The sequence below is a fragment of the Schistocerca nitens genome, chromosome 8 (genome assembly GCF_023898315.1).
Source record: "Schistocerca nitens isolate TAMUIC-IGC-003100 chromosome 8, iqSchNite1.1, whole genome shotgun sequence".
Taxonomy (NCBI): domain Eukaryota; kingdom Metazoa; phylum Arthropoda; class Insecta; order Orthoptera; family Acrididae; genus Schistocerca; species Schistocerca nitens.
Window position 1 is genome coordinate 586,774,925 of NC_064621.1, and position 22,146 is coordinate 586,797,070.

Consider the following 22,146-nt stretch of genomic DNA (forward strand, 5'->3'; position numbering starts at 1 on the left):
TCATTGTCTTCCTCTACAGTTTTTGCCTTCTACAGCTCCCCCAAGTACCATGGAAGTAATTCTCTCGTGTCTTAACAGATGTCCTATCATCCTGTCCCTTCCCCTTATCATTGTTTTCCAGATATTCCTTTCCTCTCCGATTCTGCACAGAAGCTCCTTGTTCCTTACCTTACCAGTCCACCAAATTTTAAACATTCGTCTGTAGCACCACATCTCAAATGCTTCGATTCTCTTCTGCTCCGATTTTCCCACAGACCATGTTTCACTAACGTACAATGCTGTACTCCAGACGTACGTTCTCAGAAATTTCGTCCTCAAATTAAGGCCGATATTTGATATTAGTAGACTTCTCTTAGCCACGAATTCCCTTTTTACCATTGCTAGGCTGCTTTTGATGTCCTCCTTGCTCCGTCCGTCACTCGTCATTTAACTGCCTAGGTAGCATAATTCCTTAACTTCATGTACTTCGTGACCATCGATCCTCATATTATGTTTCTCGTTTTTCTCTTTTCTGCTACTTCTAATAACCTTCCTCTTTCTTCGATTTACTCTCAGTCCATACTCAATCATATCAATGATATCCTTTCACTCTGAATTTTAAATTCCACTCCTGAATCTTTCGTTTATTTCCATCATTGCTTTCTCGATGTACAGATTGAATAGTAGGAGAGAAAGACTACATCCTTGTCTTATCCCCTTTTTAAAACGAGCACATTGTTCTTGGTTCTCCACTCTTAATATTCACTCTCGTCCGTTGGACAAATTGTATCTCACCCATCTCTCCCTATAGGGCACCCCTATTTTTCTCAGAATTTCGAACATGTTACGTTGTCGGGCGCTTTTCCCAGGTCGACAAATCCTATGAATGTGCCTTGATTTTTCTTTAATCTTGCTTCCATTATTAACAACAACGTCGGAATTGCTTCTCCCGTGCCAAAACCTTCCCTAAAACCAAACTGATTGTCATGTAGCGCATCCCCATTCTTCTGTATAGTATTCTTCTCAGCAATTTGGAAACATATGCTGTTAAGCTGACTGTGCGATAATTCTCGCAATTGTCAGCTCTTGCCGTCTTCGGAATTGTGTGGAAGATGTTTCTCCGAAATTCAGATGATATGTCGCCAGACTCATACATTCTACACACCAACGTGAGTAGTCGTTTTGTTGTCACTTCCCCCAACGATTTTAGAAATTCTGATGGAATGTTATCTATCCGTTCTGCCTTAGTTTTCCTTAAGTCCTCTAAAGCTCTTTTAAATTCTGATTCTAATCCTTGGTACCCTATCTCTTCTAAATCGACTCCAGTTTCTTCTTGTATCCCATCACACAAATCTTCCCCTCATAGAGGCTTTCAAAGTATTCTTTCAACCTATCCGCTCTCTCGTCTGCATTTAACATTGGAATTCCAGTTGCACTCTTAATGGTATCACCCTTGCGTTTAATGTCATGGAAGGTTGTAACGCCGGAAATGCATATCCCCCTATTTCCATCTATTGTACTATAAATATTTTTCCTTTTTTTGTTACCTGAAGATATGACATTTCTGTGCCTTTATATATTGTAATTGTTTTACTATCTGTATATATATATTTATGCCTCTATGTCGATGTATAATTGTTTTGTTTTGTAAATATTATTTGTATTTTACGCTGGGTCTTGCCTAGGGAAAACTATGCTGTCGAACGAATACATCGATAGGTCGTGTGGAGAACCAAAGTGTTTAGGATCTTTGGGAGTGTTAACTCTGCCGCGTGGAGCGCGGGCAGAGCGGAGGGAGTCTGGTTGGAGTAGTGCAGTGGAGCAGGGGTGTTGTGTGATGCTCCCGCGAGTTGCCGCGCTTTCGGGGTCTGGCAGCATGTAATTGCGCTCGAATTGCTATGATAGTTTCTGACACGGTGTCGCGGACGGGAAGCGTTTGCTGGCACACATCAAGAGCCCGTTTCGGCTGGAGACCGTGTCGAGAAGAAGGCGCGCCAACATCCAGCTTCTGCAACAGCGACGGCCGACAATGAGTGACTGTCGCCACCTCCTCGATCGACGGCTTCAAACCTTCAATCAACCAACAAGGAAGACTGGTAGCACGTAAAGTTTTAGAACTGTGTGGCAGACTCACCTTTTCAAACTGTTAAATTTTTCTCACTAAATTACAGCAACGTAGCATGAACCTTTGTTGTTCACTGTCCCAATTGCATTACCAAGCAGGGTCCCTTTCTTTTCCGGAATGAACCCGAGTGTCGTTGAAATTAAAACGCCAGCATTAAAGTAATATAATTCGATTTCACTGCTTTAATTTCAAAGTTCAGTTAAGGTATTCATAGCTGGCTACAATATTTAGTTTACACAAGCACAAATTAAGAGTGCGAGTTTTCTTACCGTATTTTAGCATACCTGTGACTGCAGCTCAGCTTGGTACGTACTAAATTTTACTATTGTTAATTGTTCAGAATCATTTAATTCAAGTTCAAAGTTAAATCTCTTATTTCTAAATTGCGTAGATTCAAGTAGCTTTTGAAATGATTGTTGAGGTATCCCAAGACTAACCGTATTTTACTGAATTTCGATGTGCTTTAGAAACAAAGCTCACTATTAATTTCAGTCACTAAATTAACTTTCAATTTTCCGGTTTTATTAATTCTTTAGCTAAATTAAGTCAGAGTGTAGCGAATTTATTACTTCTGAGAAACTTTCAGTTTTCACACTACACATGTCAACCTTCAGTTGCCACGCTTCTAGTGCTAATTATATGTGTAATAACCTTTCTTTTTCAGTTACTATAGTAATTTTCCATAGCACTAGCGACCGTAATTTACCCCAAATCTCAAATATCAAATTACCGCTAGTTAATTGTTAACGTAACGGCCGCACATTTACTTTCTTTATTAACTTTACCCCTTTTCAAAATTAATTTCCACCAGTTTCATTTGCATTTTTCCTTTCATTTAGATGTAACCCTTTCCTCCCTCTTTACCGACAGATTAGCCTTCGGTGACGATTGCTTTTTGCCAAATTTCCATTAGGTTCACCCAGTTTAATTTTTCACTGTCATTAAGGTCGATAAGTGAGGGGAGGTTACAAGGTTGTTTTGACTTTCATGTATGCTGAGTCAGTCTTACCGACAATTACTGCTTTTTCGATTTCTTGACATTTTTTACGCAGCCATTTCGTCTTAGTTTTCCTGCACTTCCTATTAATTTCAATCCTCAGCGACTTGTATTTCTCTATTCCTGAGTCTTCCAGAACATTTTTGTACATCCTCCTTTCATCAATCAATTGAAGTATTTCTTCTGTTACCCATGGAATCTTTTCAGTTACTTTCTTTGTACCTACGTTTTCCTTCCCAACTTCTGTTGTCGCCCTCTTTAGAAATGTTCATTGGCTCAAATGGCTCTGAGCACTATGGGACTTAACTTCTGAGGTCACTAGTCCGCTAGAACTTAGAACTACTTAAACCTAGCTAAAATAAGGACATCACACACATCCACGCCCAAGGCAGGATTCGAACCAACCTGCGAAAGTAGCGGTCGCGCGGTTCCAAACTGTAGAGCCTAGAACCGCTCGGCCACCCTGGCCGGCGGATGTTCATTCCTCTTGAACTGTATTGCCTACTGAGCTATTTGTTATTTCTGTAGCTATAGCCTTAGAGAACTTCAAGCGTATCTCGACATTCTTTAGTACTTCCGTATTCCACTTCTTTGCCTGTTGATTCTTCCTGACTAATGTATTAAACTTCAGTCTACTCTTCATCACTACTATGCTTTGATCTGAGTCTATGTCTGCTCCTGGGCATGCCTTACAATCCAGTATCTGATTTCGGAATCTCTGTCTGACCATGATGTAATCTAACCGAAATCTTTCCGTATCAGCTGGCCTTTTCCAAGTATACCTCCTCCTCTTGTGATTCCTGAACAGAGTATTCGCTATTAGAAGGTGAAGTTTATTACAGAACTCAATTAATCTTTCTCCTCTCTCATTCCTTGTCTCAAGCCCATATTCTTCTGCAACCTTTTCTTCTACTCCTTTCCCTACAACTGGTGTCCAGTCTCCCATGACTGTTAGATTTTCATCCCCCTATACATACCGTGTTATCCTTTCAGTATCATGACCGGTCTTTGCCAACTTTCGCATACTGCCGTTCTGTCGCTGTAGGAGGACACACCGAATGCAGGAGCGGCGGTGCTCTCCCCCGTGCTCCAGTGAATACTTAACGCCACGGCCACGCTGTTGGCAGCCAGGGACCGCTCGTTGCATCTCCGTGTGGGTCGTGGTTTACATGTAAAGTCCTGTAGGAGCGTAGGAGGGGGGGGGGGGAGGAGAGAGAGAGAGAGAGAGAGAGAGAGAGGAGAAGGAGAAGCGGGAGGTGGGAAGCGGGGAGGTAGGAACGGAGGCCGTGCCCACCTGCCAACCTGTCCGACGGAAATTTGCGTCACGGTGTGTAAATACGGACGTCTGTTGAATATTTAACTCGCCCCCGGGGTCCACATAGCGTTGTCACCCCTCTACCGATCTCTTTTCACTCGCACACTCGTACCTGTGCGCTCTCACTGTTGCGAGTTGTCTCGTGTCACTTACCGTGAAACTCACTCGCCGGGTCAGTTAATTTGGAACTGCTTGAAGTGCGGTACTGTGAGATTCGTCTGTTTAAAGTTATTTTCTTCCAGGAAGTAGTCAAAGAACTGTGACTGACGCCCGAATAACAGTGAACTAGTGCATTGATAATGGTTAGGCACTAGCCGAAATCTGGATTTGCGTAATAAAACCTGCAAAAAAAGGACGACTGATTGCTGCGCTCTAGAATTTACAAATCACATAACTGTCGCTGAGTGCGCCCTCTTTCCGAATGGAAGGTAACCTGATTAGAGTTTGGGTTCCTTTCTCCTACAGCTGTCAGTACACGAATTGACGACTGGGGTCTCTGTGAAGTAATACGTAGTCATTATCATCGCTATACACACATAAGCACACACACACACACACACACACATCCGCCCTCACACTCACCCACCCAATCCCCCCCCCCCCCCCCACACACACACACAATAAACCTCGTTCTGGCTGACAGAACTGTACACGGACCGACGAATATAATATCTGCAAATAATTTCAAAGCACGCAACAAAAGAAAAAAGAAACCAACAGGGCTAAATGGAACTATCCAGACCTACAGTTGATGGGACCTCCTCATCATTCTAAGAGCAGCGATTTCAGTAGTTTAGGTTTTGTGAAAGACGAATTTTCCAACAATCGAATCCTCTCCGACTTCGCAAGTAACCTGTACAGCAGAGTACTTCTACGCTTTGTGATAGTTGCCTTCCAAGTTGCGTTGTGTAGTATTTGCTCTCCTTCTCTCTCTCTCTCTCTGTCTGTCTCTCTCTACCCCTGTTCCTTTCACTGTCTTTTCTTCTATTTTTCTCCTTAACTCAGTAATACGTACCAGTTCCGAGCCATTCCTCTGTTGCTCTTTATTTCAGACTTTCACGTCCTGTTCTTAACATCTTGTATGGAAACGAAATGCACTGATATTAAATAGGAGCAATGAAAAGCATCCAGAAGCTTACAGACTTTAAAATACTGTGCAGAAATCGTAACGTACGCTAATCGTGAAGGAATCACCACAAGAGCTTTTAATTCCTATTGGCAACCTTAAAGGACAATAAATGCTAGCTCCTAATCGGGCGACCCTCAGAGCACTGAGATTTATCCTACTATGTTGATACAACTGACATATTAAGTGCAGGTAGATTGTGGCTTATTTGAATCTTGATGATAAAATACATTTTCATCGGCATTTCATTGACAGAGGAGTAGATGTGGTAGCATAATGAACATATGAGTAAACACCTGTTGATATATATACAATGATGAACCAAAATATTATGACCACCAGATTAAGTACGAGTTGCTTCAATTCCTTAACACAATATGAAGGATTTTGTGTGGCATGGATTCGAAAAGTTTTGGTAGGTTTCCGGATGTGTGTACCACCACATATCTGCACACAGATTATACATTTTATTTAAATAATTGTGAATAGTGAGGACGGGTGTGGCACGGAAAGGCATCCCACATGTGTTCCGCCGAGTTCAGGTAAGGTGAACCTGGTGGTAAAGAGACCCATGTGAGACAATATCCAGCTCTTAAATGTACCTAACATGATTCTGATTTATGATATAGACGGTCATCATGTCGGAAGATGCCAACTCCGCCAGGGAAGACAAGCATGAAGATACGCGGGTAGTTCGTAATAACGTTCATGTAGTCCACAGACGGCAAGGTGCCTTCGATTACTATCATAAGTCCCATTGAAGTGCAGGTGAATGTCCGCCATTGCATAATACTGCCGCAACCAGCCTGCATGTATGATGCGATGCATGTTTCGAACAGTCGTGACTCTATATCCAGAGACGACCATCAACTTCGCGTTACAAGAAACGCCATTTTTTCGACCAGGTGACATCGATCAACTGTCCGATGTCATTGGTCCAGTGTCGTCTGCGATTGTAACGTGTGGGGCGGCGGTGAAATTATTGTTGTTAGAAATGTTTGTAGAAGAAACACTTCATTTCCCGGCCGATGCACCATTTGTCGGGCGGCGGGTGGAAATTATTGTTCTTAAAATGTTCCTATTATTTATGCTGTCTTTTGCCGTTCTCAACACTGGCTCCCTAACTACAATTTTGGCAACCAGAAAGTGATTAACAAAACGTGAAGCCTGTAATTAGAATTCCTAGTGCCCACTTTATCTGAGAATACACTTATAGTTACAGCTTATAGCTCTGAGGAATTAGGAGATTGTCTGGGATTTCTAATTAAAACGGTCGTGAAAAAAAAAACGTTCTGTATTCTGAAAGTCACAGATGAAACAAAATAATCCACACAATCTAACTAACAGAGCAGTTCAGAGTCTAATGCGCTGATGCTACTATAACTGTCCAAAATAAATATTTAAATGAATGCTCGCCATAATTTGATGATAAGGTTCATCAAACGCCACGCTAACTAATGGTAGAATGTTTGTCCCGCGGCGGCACGTAAAAATACGACAATACGCAAACTGAAGATCGATAATTAAAGTCAACCCAGAATTAACACTTCACTCGAAAATGATTTCATGGTTACACGTATCCCAAGTAACTTAATACGGCATCCGAGGCTGTTTGTAGCAATGATACCGACGCGACGCCACTCCCGACACATATGGCGTGCTATTCAGCGTCTGGAGAGAACTGGGGCCTTCCTTCCTCGCGCAGCGTTCTTATATATAAAGCCGCGGTACGGACGGCTAAGGGAACGCCTGATCAAATCGGCTCTCCCGACTAGCCGCTGGGCTAGTAATGCACCACTTTAAGTTACCTAATAAATCATAGCTTCTCTTGCTGATGGCCGATGAAGCTCTTAATTTAAATGTGCATTCAGCACGCAGGTAAGTATTGATAATAAAATTTTGACGTGGCTAAGTTAAATATTTTGGGCGAGAGAATTAAAATTGCACTGCACGCAGTAGACGAGCTCTGAACTGGCCCTTTGGAGATACGCTATCGCTATAGTTTTATAGATATTCAAATGAAACTTCTCGCATCTTCATAGTTATAGCGGATCTCCAACCTACTTAAATATAAACATCCTAGCCTTATTTATTAGCCTACTTAATCTATCTTGCTTCCTTAAGTTTTAAGACGAAAACCAGAGAATCATGTATTTCCACTAAAATTTTAATTTGTGAAATCCAAAGTACTGTTTTTATTTAATTATTATGAAAGATGAATCTAATTATAAATTTTTAATTATCTAGCTCTTTTCTGATGTGCCAATGATTTTTACAGAAAAATGTCCAAATTTAGAAAATGGCTAAAGTTATCGAACTGATATTTAACACATGTTGTTTTAGTATTACTCCTGACATGCTAGAAATGTTTTCGGTTATTTGCTTGATTTTTAAAGTACTGCGCAACATTTATGACGTCAGAGCTAGTTACAGCGGACTGGCTGGCACACAATGGAAAGACTGATGTGAATTTACTACGGCATGAGTAGGCTGCTTGCCTACAAACGGACTATGTCCTTGGGTGCACATGGGTCGTCTACTACAGAGTTCCATGTTCGCCAATTGTCTCTGATCTAGTTCTCTGAAACATTGTACTGGCAGAGCGAGCAGAGATCTCTGTCTAGCTCGTTATCTTCTTGTGGTTTCACCATCATTCAGCCTGTTTCCGTAGACGCATACGCCAGTAGCTTGCCATCAATCGGCAAACCTTACCGTTTCCAAGATGCTCCTTTCCAGACGGCGAGCCATAACAGACTGCCGTTTGTGAAAGTCGCTTGTTTTGTCAGTAGATTTCTACATTTGGGGCCAGAATTGTCTCTAAAATAATTCCCCTTTCGTCTTCACTCCACAAAATAGTATAGCTACACTCATGTTCAGAAAACCATATCACCCTGAAGACTACAACTACGACGTTCATATTCACAGGTCATGTACATTAGAATGTTCTCTAGAAATAATTAGCATTTGATTCATGTCGCCGTCAATATCGAGGCGCACCACCACCTACCGGTAAAATGTGCCTCCGGCTCTCGATGCTATAAATGGGTGAGTGCAACTGAGCAGACGCTCAGGATGGCTCGCAGACGCATGCGCGAACCGCACCGCTAAATCAGTGGCTAAGAAAGAGGACGCATTATTGGAATGAGAGAATGTGATACTTCCATCCGGGAAATTGCTTTTCGTGTGGAACGATGCGTTTTGGAAGTGCAACGAGTGTGTGCGGAATGGTTCATGCAAGGCCGTATAACACGACGAGATGGGTCGGGTCGCACCACCCAGACCACCTCCCCGACATGATCGACACTCCATCCGAATGGCATTGCAGAGCAGATCTGCGTCCTCCTCGGCTCTGGAACACCGTAGCACATGGTAAACTATCAGTGGCAGTTGGTCGCCGTTTATTACGGTATGGTTTACGTTAGCGTCGTCCACTTCTCCGCCTACCGTTGACAAAAATGTACAGAAACATGTTACAGGGCAATGGTGCGTGGAACGACGTCTCCGGGGACCGAAATGGCATCAGATAGTGTAAGAATTTTTAACATTGTGCAGCCCCATCAGCAACTGTGAGCCGGCCGGGTTGCCGAGAGGTTCTAGGCGCTACAGTCTGGAACCGCGCGACTGCAACGGTCGCAGGTTCGAATCCTGACTCGGGCATGGATGTGTGTGATGTCCTTAGATTAGTCGGGATTAAGTAGTCCTAAGTTCTAGGGGACTGATGACCTCAGACGTTAAGTCCCATAGTGCTCAGAGCCATTTTGAGCCAGCAACTGTGATAATTAGACATATAACACGTCAGCCTCAGTTGCAAATAGAAACTGAAGCTGACGTGTTATATGTTTGCATCAGACAGTGTTTTCGGACAAATCCATGTACTGTTTCTTTGAAAAACATGGTCACATTTTGATTGGCCGCAGGGAGCTGGACAGGCACCACAGTGACTGCGTTAGCACAAAGCGTACAGCGCCAGCTAGAGATCTTATGGCGAGGTGTGCTATTGGGTGAGCCGTGACGCCTCGTTTCCTGAGCTGTCATATCTTTACTTGTTGGTGTGGAGTGTTGGGGTCTACGCTGTCCCGTCCCATTGACTATTAGGATTTTGGCGTGACCGTCAGCTGGTGTGGGTGTCGCGATCGCGACGATTCCATCTGAGAACCACCCGTTACACCCTGTATATTGGGTGAGGTAGTTCTGTTTATGGATTTTGGCACATGTGCTGCAATGCTGGACTTGCTCCCGTCAGGATGGTTTGCCTGCTGTTTTCCGTCCCTCCCTACTCAAGATACTAAATTCAGCCCCCTCTGTGTGTGTGAATTCCCTTTATGGATGATATACTTGATGTATTTAAATTCTGTTTTCCTTTTTATTGCAATTTGTTTAGCATTTGCCATTATTGCTTGGGTGTTAAATTAATTTGGTTGTGATATGTTCTAGGGCATCACATACGTTAGTAACCACTGAGGTCGGATATCGAGCCTGACCTTTAAGGTGGCAAGGTCTTGCTTACCCAATTTGTGCGTGAATTGTAGCATCGGGCGTGGTCTCGACAGCAAACGCCAGCGGTCTGATACATGTTGGCTTGTTTTCTGCACTGGCGTTGGAAGGTCTTGGTGAGATCCATCACTTCTCTTAAAAGAAGGAATTTATTGTTTACTGTTGTATGTTTTATTGCTGCTGTTATCTCGTGCTTGGATATTAGCGCTCATGGATTTCTTGCTACTTTTAAGTTTACTCAAGTGAATTTGTTTTTTGAGGGTCTTGTTAACAGCTGGCTGTTTAATGAGATTAATTTTTTCTGTTTGGTCTTTACTGTTAAACAATTAACGGTTAATCACCTGTATTTTAACTATGGAGTTATGGCAAGACTTAAATTTTTGTCGGTGTCTGGGGCGGCGTTTGCATTTTGTATTCTTGCGTCTGGCGTTGAGAATTTACTTATTCCTCAGTCCAGCATGAATTATAGGTGAGTTTGTTTGCCCTCGGTTAGCCGAGTTGTGCGTTGCGTTGAAGCCACTGGCCCCAGCGTGTTATCCGCTACCCGCCGATTCACCGTGCGCGGCTAGTCCACGTCGGCTGTGTACGTGGGTGGGGCTTGGCGTTCCGCCTCCATTTTTGCGGCAGCCACTGGGGCGGCCCGGTCTCCTCGCTTACCACGGCATCTTTCTATAAGTCAAGTTCTTAATCTTTATGGTATTTGAATTTAAGTTTAAATCAAAGTGTCCGCTGCTCTAAGCCATCGTAGCCAAGTCTGGCCTCCACCAGTCCGGCCTTGTCTTATTATTGCAGCCTTAACGTTTTCTTGACCTGAGGATCTTTCAACCTTTAATTGTGGATTGCTGTAAATTTTAAAATCGCTGTTACCATTCTGTTACGAAATTGTAAGTACCCATAAGGGTGCTCTAAATCCTTTATTGTAAACTTGAACCTGAAAATTTTGAAATATTGTCAAATGTTGAACTTGTAAAATTTTGAATATTGTTACCTTACTGTTTGAAAAGTTGCAAATGTCAAAGAGCTCCTCTAGTTTGCCGAAATGCTCAAAATGTAAATAAAAAAAGTGTAATCCTTCGATTTCTAAATTGCTAGCTCCAAAAACGCCCCGCAACAACTTTAATCATAATCCGGAATTTGTAAAATTTTTCTAAGTAAGGGCCACCTTCTTTGGTTGAAGCTTACTATCTAATGAGTGATTCTCAAATTGTAATGGTAATGCTCTTTCCGTAATTATAGAGATGTCACATTTGCCTGATTGAAATTTGACGGGTGCCTAAAAGGCTCTCGAGTTGTATATATATGAATGTTGATCTTCTTAATTTAAAGAGGCATTACTTGTCCTGAAAAAATAACTACCGTAAGCTTAGTCTTTGTGGTTTGTCTTCCTGAAATCAGCCTCAAACAGTTTCTGTTGATTCACATGATATTGATGTTTTAAGTACATCTTGTTAAATAAAAGCTGAAAGTGTTGTTAGTAAAAATTCTCTATTTAAACTAGACAGAACTGCATGTGACTGCTTTAGTCTTTACTAAAACTTGCATCTGACTGCGTATTTAACTGAACTGAACTTTATCTGACTGCACGAAAATATTGTTGGAAAATTAATACTCAAAATACACATCTGACTGCATGAAAGTTTAGTGGTAAAAATAAATGAAAGTTACAACCTGCATCTGACTGCGTCTAAGGACTTAATTCGTGCACTCCATCCCGTTTAGCCGATAATAAAACATATATTCAACTCAGCCGCAGTGCAATGGCATAAAATTGTCATTCTAGATAACTTTACTCATTTTGGCCCTGTTTGTTACTTAATAAAAACTCTGTACTGATGTGAATAATTTGCCAACTGTGCAATGACATATATATTATTTTACTCTGATAAATTTAATTACTAGCTTTACTCATGGGAACTTTACTTTAATGTACCTTTTGGTTCAATGCAAGCGCAGGATGCGGAGAACGACATAACGTGTGAGATGAAACTCTAATTTTATCTAAAACATATTTATTGTTCAAACTTTTAAGGCACATGTGAAAAACTAAAAAAAAAAAAAGCTTCTATAGAATAGATTTACGAGAAAGTTTCACAATACGCTTATTGCATCAACAATGGGATTTCTATCTAGCTTTTAGACATTATTTAACCAAAGAAAACCTATTTTATTAATTATTATTTCTAGTTTCCCCAGGTATGTGCCGTGTTTCGCTCAATATATGGCTTATTATGTGCGTAGCGCCAATTCTTACTTTGATGCTGTCACGACCCGGCTGCCTCCTGCAGGCATCTAGCTCCGACTCGAAACACGTCTGCTGTCTCTGCGCATCTCCTCACCACTACTCAAACTTTTACCGCGTGTACCTAGCTCTGTTAGCTGTCAAAGATCTTACTACTCGAAGATGTACTACTCGTCCAACCTTGCGGTTGGGAACTATCGACATTTTTCACTGGCTCTATCCTGATCGAATCTCAGCACATACCTTTCAAAGCTTGGCAACTATTGTGAAGCCACAAATGGCTTTCCGTAAACTCAGCCCGCATCTTCCTCCCCGTGCCGTTAGGTTGTCGAACCCTGGGGCGTCCACTGAGATCCCATTGGGTACAGGCACATACCACATCCGGTGCGTGCCCAGGTCACCGGGACCAGTGTGATCTGCGTGAATAACGTCCTGCGGCCCGTAGGCACGCCCTTTCTGCAAAAACACCCCAGACACCATTTTTCAGAAAGGTAATGCACGACCACATGCTGCTGCGCGGGCACGTGCCTTCTTGGTATTTGACGACGTCAGCCTTCTGCCCTGCCCGCCAGATCGTCAAACTCGTCGCGAATCGAAAATACGTGGGATGTGGTGAAACGACGGGTGCAGCGCTGTGACCCAGTGCCGACCACGACAGATGGACTTCGAAACCAGGGAACCTGTGCCTATACCACAGGAAGACACTCGCGCCTCATGATACAAGTTGTCATGGCCCGATTGTGGTCTCTGCGTCTACTGGGCAATAAGAGACGTGATAAACCGAGATAACTGAAACGCTAATCATTTCTGCAGAACACACTAAACTACATGTCCTGTGAATACGAACGTCCTATCTCTAGTCTTCCAAGATATTCTGCTTTTCTGAAATACACTACTGGCCATTAAAATTGCTAGACCAAGAAGAAATGCAGATGATAAACGGGTATTCATTGGACGAATATATTATACTAGAACTGACATGTGATTACATTTTCACGCAATGTGGGTGCATAAATCCTGAGAAATCAGTACCCATGACAACCACCTCTGGCCGTAATAACGGCCTTGATACGCCTGGGCATTGAGTCAGACACAGCTTGGATGGCGTGTACACGTACAGCTGCCCATGCAGCTTCAACACGATACCACAGTTCATCAAGAGTAGTGACTGGCGTATTGTGACGAGCCAGTTGCTAGGCCCCATTGACCAGACGTTATCAATTGGTGAGAGATCTGGAGAATGTGCTGGCCAGGGCAGCAGTCGAACATTTTCTGTATCCAGAACAGCCCGTACAGGACCTGCAACATTCGCTCGTACATTATGCTGCTGAAATGTAGCGTTCCGCAGGGATCGAATGAAGGGTAGAGCCACGGGTCGTAACACATCTGAAATGTAACGTCCACTGTTCAAAGTGCCGTCAATGCGAACAAGAGGTGACCGAGATGTGTAACCAATAGCACCCCATACCATCACGCCGGGTGATAGGCCAGTATGGAGATGACGAATACACGCTTCCAATGTAGGTTCACCGCGATGTCGCCAAACACGGTTGCGACCATCATGATGCTGTAAACAGAATCTGGATTCATCCGAAAAAATGACGTTTTGCCATTCGTGCACCCAAGTTCGTCGTTGAGACACCATCGCAGGCACTCCTGTCTGTGATGCAGCGTCAAGGGTAACTGCAGCCATGGTCTCCGAGCTGATAGTCCATGCTGCTGCGAACGTCGTCGAACTGTTCGTGCAGATGGTTGTTGTCTTGCAAACGTCCCCATCTGGTGACTCAGTGATCGAGACGTGGCTGCACGATCCGTTACAGCCATGCGGATAAGATGCCTCTCATCTCGACTGCTAGTGATACGAGGCCGTTGGTATCCCGCACGGCGTTCTGCATAACCCTCGACCAACCCGAGCAGCAATGTCGCGATACGATAAACCGCAATCGTGATAGGCTACAATCCGACCTTTATCAAAGTTGGAAACGTGATGGAAGGCATTTCTCCTCCTTACACGAGGCATCGCAACAACTTTTCACCAGGCAACGCCGGTCAACTGCTGTTTGTGTATGAGAAATCGGTTGGAAACTTTGATCATGTCAGCACGTTGCAAGTGTCGCCACCGGCGCCAACCTTGTGTTAATGCTCTGAAAAGCTAATCATTTGCCTATTACAGCATCTCCTTCTTGTCGGTTAAATTTCGCGTCTGTAGCACGTCATCTTCGTGGTGTAGCAATTTTAATGGCCAGTAGTGTACTTCCCACCAATGCGTCACGTCCCTGCAGATGTAGGAGACGGCAGTCATTCTCGCGATGGTCTGTGATCAAAACGTTGTGGTTTGTCTAAATATGTGAACCAAATACTCTTGAAGCAGTTATGCTGTTGGCATATATTCTACATGTAAATCTATACTCTGCACATCATAGTGAAAGGCATGACAGAGGATTCTTCCCGTTGTAGGAATCGTTAAGCACTTTTCCTCTTGCGTTCACGCATGGGACGGGAGAAGAATCTTTCCTTATACTCCTCTATGAAGGCTGCATTTAGTCTAGTCTTGTTTCTCTAGTATTCTATCGAGCGAGGAGGCGCAGTGTTTAACACGCTGGACTCGCATTCCGGGAGACGACGGTTCAAATTCGTGTTCGGCTATCCAGATTCAGGTTCCCCGTGATTTGCCTAAATCGCTCCAGACAAATTCCGAGGTGTTACTTTCAGAGTGCACCGCCGATTTGCCTACTCCATCCTTCCAATTTTCCGAGCTTGTACTCCGCCTCTAATGATCGCTATCCTCCTTCGCTCCTAGTATTCTACCAACTAAACGCAGTCCGTCTGTTTCTTTATGTACTACTATGCCTATGTGGTCGTTCTATTCCACACACTGTTACAGTCAACTATTTTTATGAGTTGACAGCCTCCACCTGTGAATCACGGGTATTTATAATCATGGAATACTACGTTTTCTCTTTTCGTTAGGTGCAAAACATTATGTGGGTGAACATTTAAAGCAAGCTGCCAATCTTTGTACCAGACTGAAATCTTATCACGATCCACCTGATATTTGTGCAGCTATTTTGAAAAAGTAATTAGTATACAGTTTGATTCAAGGTCTTTGTCTCAGACGTCTAGCGGTCACAGAAGACGTGATGGGGGACAACTTTCGTTACACACGAAATGTTCGCTAACTTCCCAACGATACTAGACATACCTTTATGGAATTCGCTAGCCCTAAGTAGAGGAGGTTTAACTTTAGTATTAGGGTTTACTAACCAGGTTTGCAGCATTGACTCAGTTCCTACCCCAGTAAATTGATAGAGTGACTTTTAATCAGAGAACTTTAAGAATCAAGAATATGAAAGTGGAGAAGGATGTTTTTAGGGTGAGCAGATTGCTGGATTTTAGGCAATACATACTGAATACCATCACTGCAGAGAGGCAACGTGCTGCCTCCTCTATGGGCATAACCAAGAATAAAAGACAAATAGTGTCATCGGGAAGTATCAATAAACATTTTGTGTCTAACAAAAGTCGTTCCACTTGACGTTATCTATCGCCCGAAGACGTCTGATGCTAAGACTTTGAATGACGAGGTACATATACACTCCTGGAAATGGAAAAAAGAACACATTGACACCGGTGTGTCAGACCCACCATACTTGCTCCGGACACTGCGAGAGGGCTGTACAAGCAATGATCACACGCACGGCACAGCGGACACACCAGGAACCGCGGTGTTGGCCGTCGAATGGCGCTAGCTGCGCAGCATTTGTGCACCGCCGCCGTCAGTGTCAGCCAGTTTGCCGTGGCATACGGAGCTCCATCGCAGTCTTTAACACTGGTAGCATGCCGCGACAGCGTGGACGTGAACCGTATGTGCAGTTGACGGACTTTGAGCGAGGGCGTATAGTGGGCATGCGGGAGGCCGGGTGGACGTACCGCCGAATTGCTCAACACGTGGGGCGTGAGGTCTCCACAGTACATCGATGTTGTCGCCAGTGGTTGGCGGAAGGTGCACGTGCCCGTCGACCTGGGACCGGACCGCAGCGACGCACGGATGCACGCCAAGACCGTAGGATCCTACGCAGTGCCGTAGGGGACCGCACTGCCAATTCCCAGCAAATTAGGGACACTGTTGCTCCTGGGGTATCGGCGAGGACCATTCGCAACCGTCTCCATGAAGCTGGGCTACGGTCCCGCACACCGTTAGGCCGTCTTCCGCTCACGCCCCAACATCGTGCAGCCCGCCTCCAGTGGTGTCGCGACAGGCGTGAATGGAGGGACGAATGGAGACGTGTCTCCTTCAGCGATGAGAGTCGCTTCTGCCTTGGTGCCAATGATGGTCGTATGCGTGTTTGGCGCCGTGCAGGTGAGCGCCACAATCAGGACTGCATACGACCGAGGCACACAGGGCCAACACCCGGCATCATGGTGTGGGGAGCGATCTCCTACACTGGCCGTACACCACTGGTGATCGTCGAGGGGACACTGAATAGTGCACGGTACATCCAAACCGTCATCGAACCCATCGTTCTACCATTCCTAGACCGGCAAGGGAACATGCTGTTCCAACAGGACAATGCACGTCCGCATGTATCCCGTGCCACCCAACGTGCTCTAGAAGGTGTAAGTCAACTACCCTGGCCAGCAAGATCTCCGGATCTGTCCCCCATTGAGCATGTTTGAGACTGGATGAAGCGTCGTCTCACGCGGTCTGCACGTCCAGCACGAACGCTGGTCCAACTGAGGCGCCAGGTGGAAATGGCATGGCAAGCCGTTCCACAGGACTACATCCAGCATCTCTACGATCGTCTCCATGGGAGAATAGCAGCCTGCATTGCTGCGAAAGGTGGATATACACTGTACTAGTGCCGACATTGTGCATGCTCTGTTGCCTGTGTCTATGTGCCTGTGGTTCTGTCAGTGTGATAATGTGATGTATCTGACCCCAGGAATGTGTCAATAAAGTTTCCCCTTCCTGGGACAATGAATTCACGGTGTTCTTATTTCAATTTCCAGGAGTGTATTTGCTTCATCTATGAAATCTCTCACGCCACTGTCAGTATTGTCTACAAGGTCATTTATGTACAACTTGAACAGCAGAAGTGCCAACACACCTTCCAGGGGCACACGTGAACTCACTTCGACATCTGTTGATGATTCTCCATACAAGATAATATGGTGCATCATACAGTCCAGTGACAAATCTCGCTCGATAGCCCATTGGATCCTACTTCCGATGACAAGCTTAAGTGTGGTACTGAGTTAGATGCCTTTCTGAAGTCAAGGAACCTGGCAGCCTCTTGACTGCCTTTGTTCAATGTTTTTAGGATGTTATGTGAGATAAGCTTGAGTTCATTTTAGACGAGGGTTGTAAGTTATCAATGATAGGACTATCTGATGTTTTGCCGTTTGTAATGAAGGAGAAATTAAAGTCATTCATGATACTAAATCCTTATTTTTCGTTCGCAGCATTAGCGGCGAGGATAATGACACGGTAAGCAGATTTGGCCCTGTAGTAACTAGTATGCCGTATATAGTTACCCTTTGACATTACAACTTATTAAAGACCGGTTTCGGTTGGCGAGCAACCGTCATCAATTTTCAAATAGCGCACCACTGTGTTTCAACCTACGCACTCGCTCGGCCTCTGCAATTCAAAACCGCAGTCGATCCACGCTGCCAGCGGGCGCTGCATATGCCCACGCCGTATCACCCAGCCGCTGCTAAAGAGCAAAGCTCATCTCACAGTTTCCCGTCAGCATTATCTGAAATGTATACAAGCAAAACTCAGCTGATGCACAGACGGAAACAACTGTTGAAGACAACGTAGGTGCTGCACTGGAAGACATGTTGGCTGAGACAACGGATGCTGTAGAAGAAGCAAATGAATTAATTGTTGTATTGCTGCCTAGATGTAATGAGTAGACCGAGAAAAGGTACTAATTATAATTTTGAATGAAATCTGTAAATGGATCAATTGAACTTAAAGAGTATCAATAACAGCAGGTTCTGAAGGAACAGTTTAGCACAAGCAAATCCTCTCACGGGTGCTCGTGCAATGGTGAACTGCGTTCTAAAGTTATGCCAACTGCACCACGAGAGTTTGGGCAGACGACAACATGAAGGCTAACTTCTGGCGAGCCAGTGTTGTGGAGCACCTGCTATGATCAGTGGCGGTGGCTGTTGTGGTCAATGATTGTGGCAGTCGATCGGTACCTCACTTATCATGGTTTCCAGTGTTTACAAACCACCTGTGCGTGTCGAGGAGGACCTGTGATCAAGACATTGGATGAATTCTTTGGAAAATGTATCCAGAAACCAATCCGTGCATCCCGATTAAAGTTTTCTATGCTTTCCCAAAATCCATGACATCAATAATGTTTCCTTTCACATGAAAACAGTTGATTTACCTTCTCGACCCTGTCCAATCTAAACGTGTGTTCCAGAGGAAGATATGGAGGCGAAAAGTTGTAGGGGAAAGACACACACACCGATCGTTATCTACATAAGTATTCCAATCATCATCCTAGGCAGAAGAGAGGAGTCATAAAAACTTTAGTGGGCAGGGCTAATAACTTCTGTGAGTCAATTTATTTGCAAGATGAATTAAGCCATTTGCGAACGGCTTTCAAGGGAAATGGGTACACTGACAACGAAATAAATCGAGCACTCCACACTAGAAGAAAAGTGTCCGAAAATACACGACAACAACAACCGTCGGCTGGAAAAATTTGTCTTCCATTTATTTATAACATCACGGACCGTGTTGGGAAAGTTTTGGCCAAGTTTCAAGTGGAGACAATCTTTCGATCTACCAAGAAAATTAGTGAAAGTTTAAGATCGGTGAAAGACCCACGACACCCCTTAGCCACCCCAGGAGTGTATAAAATTCCGTGTAGTTGTGGCATGGTTTATATTGGAACAACTAAAAGGAGTGTTAATACCCGCCAAACGGAACACAAAAGGAACTGTAGATTGGGACCAATTGACAAATCAGCTGTAGCGGAACACGTTTTGAAAGACGGTGATCGTGAAATATAATTTAGTGAGACAAACGTAATAGCTAGGACCTCACATTATTATACCCGCATGTATACAGAAACTATAGAGATCTACAAACACGAAAATAATTTCAATAAAAAAGGATTAAAAGTAGACAAGATTGGGCGGTCGACTTTGCACCAATGAAGTGACAATCGATTACATGTAATCGAGGGAGATGGCACTAGCCAGAGATAGTTTCAAAGTCGAAAGCACGTGATGAGTGGTGGCGCCATCTAAGCGCACTATATAAACGGGATCTCCAGCGCCTAGCAGCCAGTCACCGAGTCAGCTCGGAAGACGTTGCCCGCAGTAGGCAACGAAACGTCAGGAACGAGGAGTAGTGTTATATATGGACCACGGCAATTCAGCCCGGAAGTTTTAATAAATAAAGGCGCCGGCCGTGAAAGCTTACATGTTATGATTACTTGTAGGGGAAGACAGACACTGAAATACATTCAACAAATAACTAAGGAAATTATGCCCAAATAGACACAAAAAAAATGTTCAAATGTGTGTGAAATCTTGTGGGACTTAACTGCTAAGGTCATCAGTCCCTACGCTTACACACTACTTAACCTAAACTCTCCTAAGGACGAACACACACACACACACACACACACACACACCCATCACACACCCATGCCCGACGGAGGAGTCGAACCTCCGCCAGGACCAGCCGCACAGTCCATGACTGCAGTGCTTCAGAACGCTCGGCTAATCCCGCGCGGCCAAATAGACACAATAGAGGAAGTCGTGGCGGCTGAAATGAAAGTGGACTGATAATTTAAAAAATTTTTTGTTTTTTACAGGATGAAAAGAGAGGAAGAGTTCTCCAACATATCCGTTGGTTGCAGGTGTGCTCGGATGCACTGTAGGTCAAGGCGGCCGCTTGCGATAAGCTGTAGAAGATCCGTTTTCGATTCTCGTTTTGGAAAGAAATTTCACTTGTCACAACACAATATTTCTAAATTGGGACAGAAACGCAGAGTTTTCCAAGATCATTCGAAATATCGGAAAAATATTTGTCGATGAATAGGTCGTAAATAGTCTACTGCTCTTCCGTATAGTTAGCGGTCTCATCTCTGTATTAATTAAACAACTGAGAGTGCATTGGATGCTTTAAATGGAACCATATGCTTTTCTTGTCATCATTTGAGAGGACTAGAAAGTAATTTGAAGAAAATGGAAGAAATGTCCACAGCTACTGTCAAGATACGTTTTAGTTCACATCAACAGTAGTGAGTTTCCTCAAATTCTTGAGCCTCGTCGTAAGTGTTAAAAAGAAACATCCAAACAGAGGCTCTGAAAGGTTCAGCCATTGTCGTTAAGACAAAAAATTTTACGCGCTAGCGACTCAGCAGATGGGACGAGAAGCTGGCGGCACAACAGACTTTCCTTTTCATACTGACGAAACCAGCACGCAATGGAGGTCGAATCGTATTGATTTTAACCAGATTTAGAATGTCACTAAAGAGATGGCACCATTCTTTGTTTTTAAAATAGCATTTGTTTGAATTTGTGGTTTCATAAAAATTATAAATGAAACACCTGTCACTGCTCGCAAATCTGGTTTCATTATTGGGAACCTTCGTGAAATATCAGAGATGTCCACATGGTTTCAGACAGGTCGTGTGAGAGTGACTGATGCCTCACGTTCCAGGACTGGGATTTGTGTGGCTCGTGCTGCTGCGGAATGGACAGAGGCTCATCTTTAGGCGTCAGGTGGACGCGATTCATTATGAATGGGCATCGATCGCGGGGGCGGGTGGCGCCCACAGCTGCAGATTCGCCCCCTCTCGCCGAGTCGCGGCCACGGGCTGCGGTTGATACGCGTCGCACGGTGGTCTCTACACCAGTACACTCACAATACACAATGGAGGGCGCTTCTGTCAGATCCCAGACCACTGTACGAGGCCGCCGCTGCGTGGTATTGCTTGAGGGCCACAAACGTGGGTGTGGTATTATAGCTGAGAAAGGTGCAGGGGAAGGGGAAAAAAAGAAAAAAAAATGTGATGAGAAAATGCTTAAATGCGAGTAGAACCGCCATAGACAGCCTCCGATATTTCGAAAGGGGTACACTCTGCTATTTTCAAGGGACAAGTGCTACTACAGAGAAAGCTGCAGAAGGAAATTTAAAACGTCGGTGTGCCGATGATGTGCCAAAAAATAACACTCGTACACCATAAACGCTAGCGTGACAACAACAAATAGTCGACGTCAGAAGTTATCGACATGCTGTCTGCAGTTGATGTAGCGTCATCTCGTCCCTCAGTTTTTAGATCGGGGAGGGATCAGGATTCCAAGCAGAAATTTCGCAAAATATTCACCTCTATTTATAGATTACTTATTCATTTGATCTCAGCCTCTTCCTTAGAACAGCACTATCGCAACAGCGCGCCAGAATCTCGTTTGATAGTGTATCCAAGAGTGTGACCGGTGTTATGACAATGCTCTGCAGTCGCAGATTTGCTCATCAGCTGTAAACGTGTGTGCCGCGTTACTCAGTACACCTGTCCTTCACGGTTCTCATGATCTGACCAATACATGATATGCTGAAAGCGCAAGGAATTTTATAGACACCTTCCTTACGTTGACGAAGGTCATCCTTTATGGTTCCTAAACGGGCTGTAATCTTAGATGGTAGTCGAAATGCTTATTTCAAATAATGATTCCGCAGAATAAGGCCAATCTTGATGTGACTTCTGAAATTTTCCCGGCGTATTTCTTCTTCTAATAATTTCCGGGTATGCAGCCGGATCCCGTCGACATTCTGCCACGATATTTCGTCCCAGAGACGTCCGGCCATTAGGTGAGTACACAACTACTGAAGAGC

The 22,146-nt window shown here is 44.1% G+C and overlaps 1 protein-coding gene across 1 annotated transcript in view; it reads right to left on the reverse strand.

Moving 5' to 3' along the window:
• The window catches only part of LOC126199176 (carbonic anhydrase-related protein 10-like), a 938,705-nt gene that overhangs the window by 757,022 nt on the left and 159,537 nt on the right, over window positions 1–22,146 (reverse strand). The window lies entirely within an intron of this gene.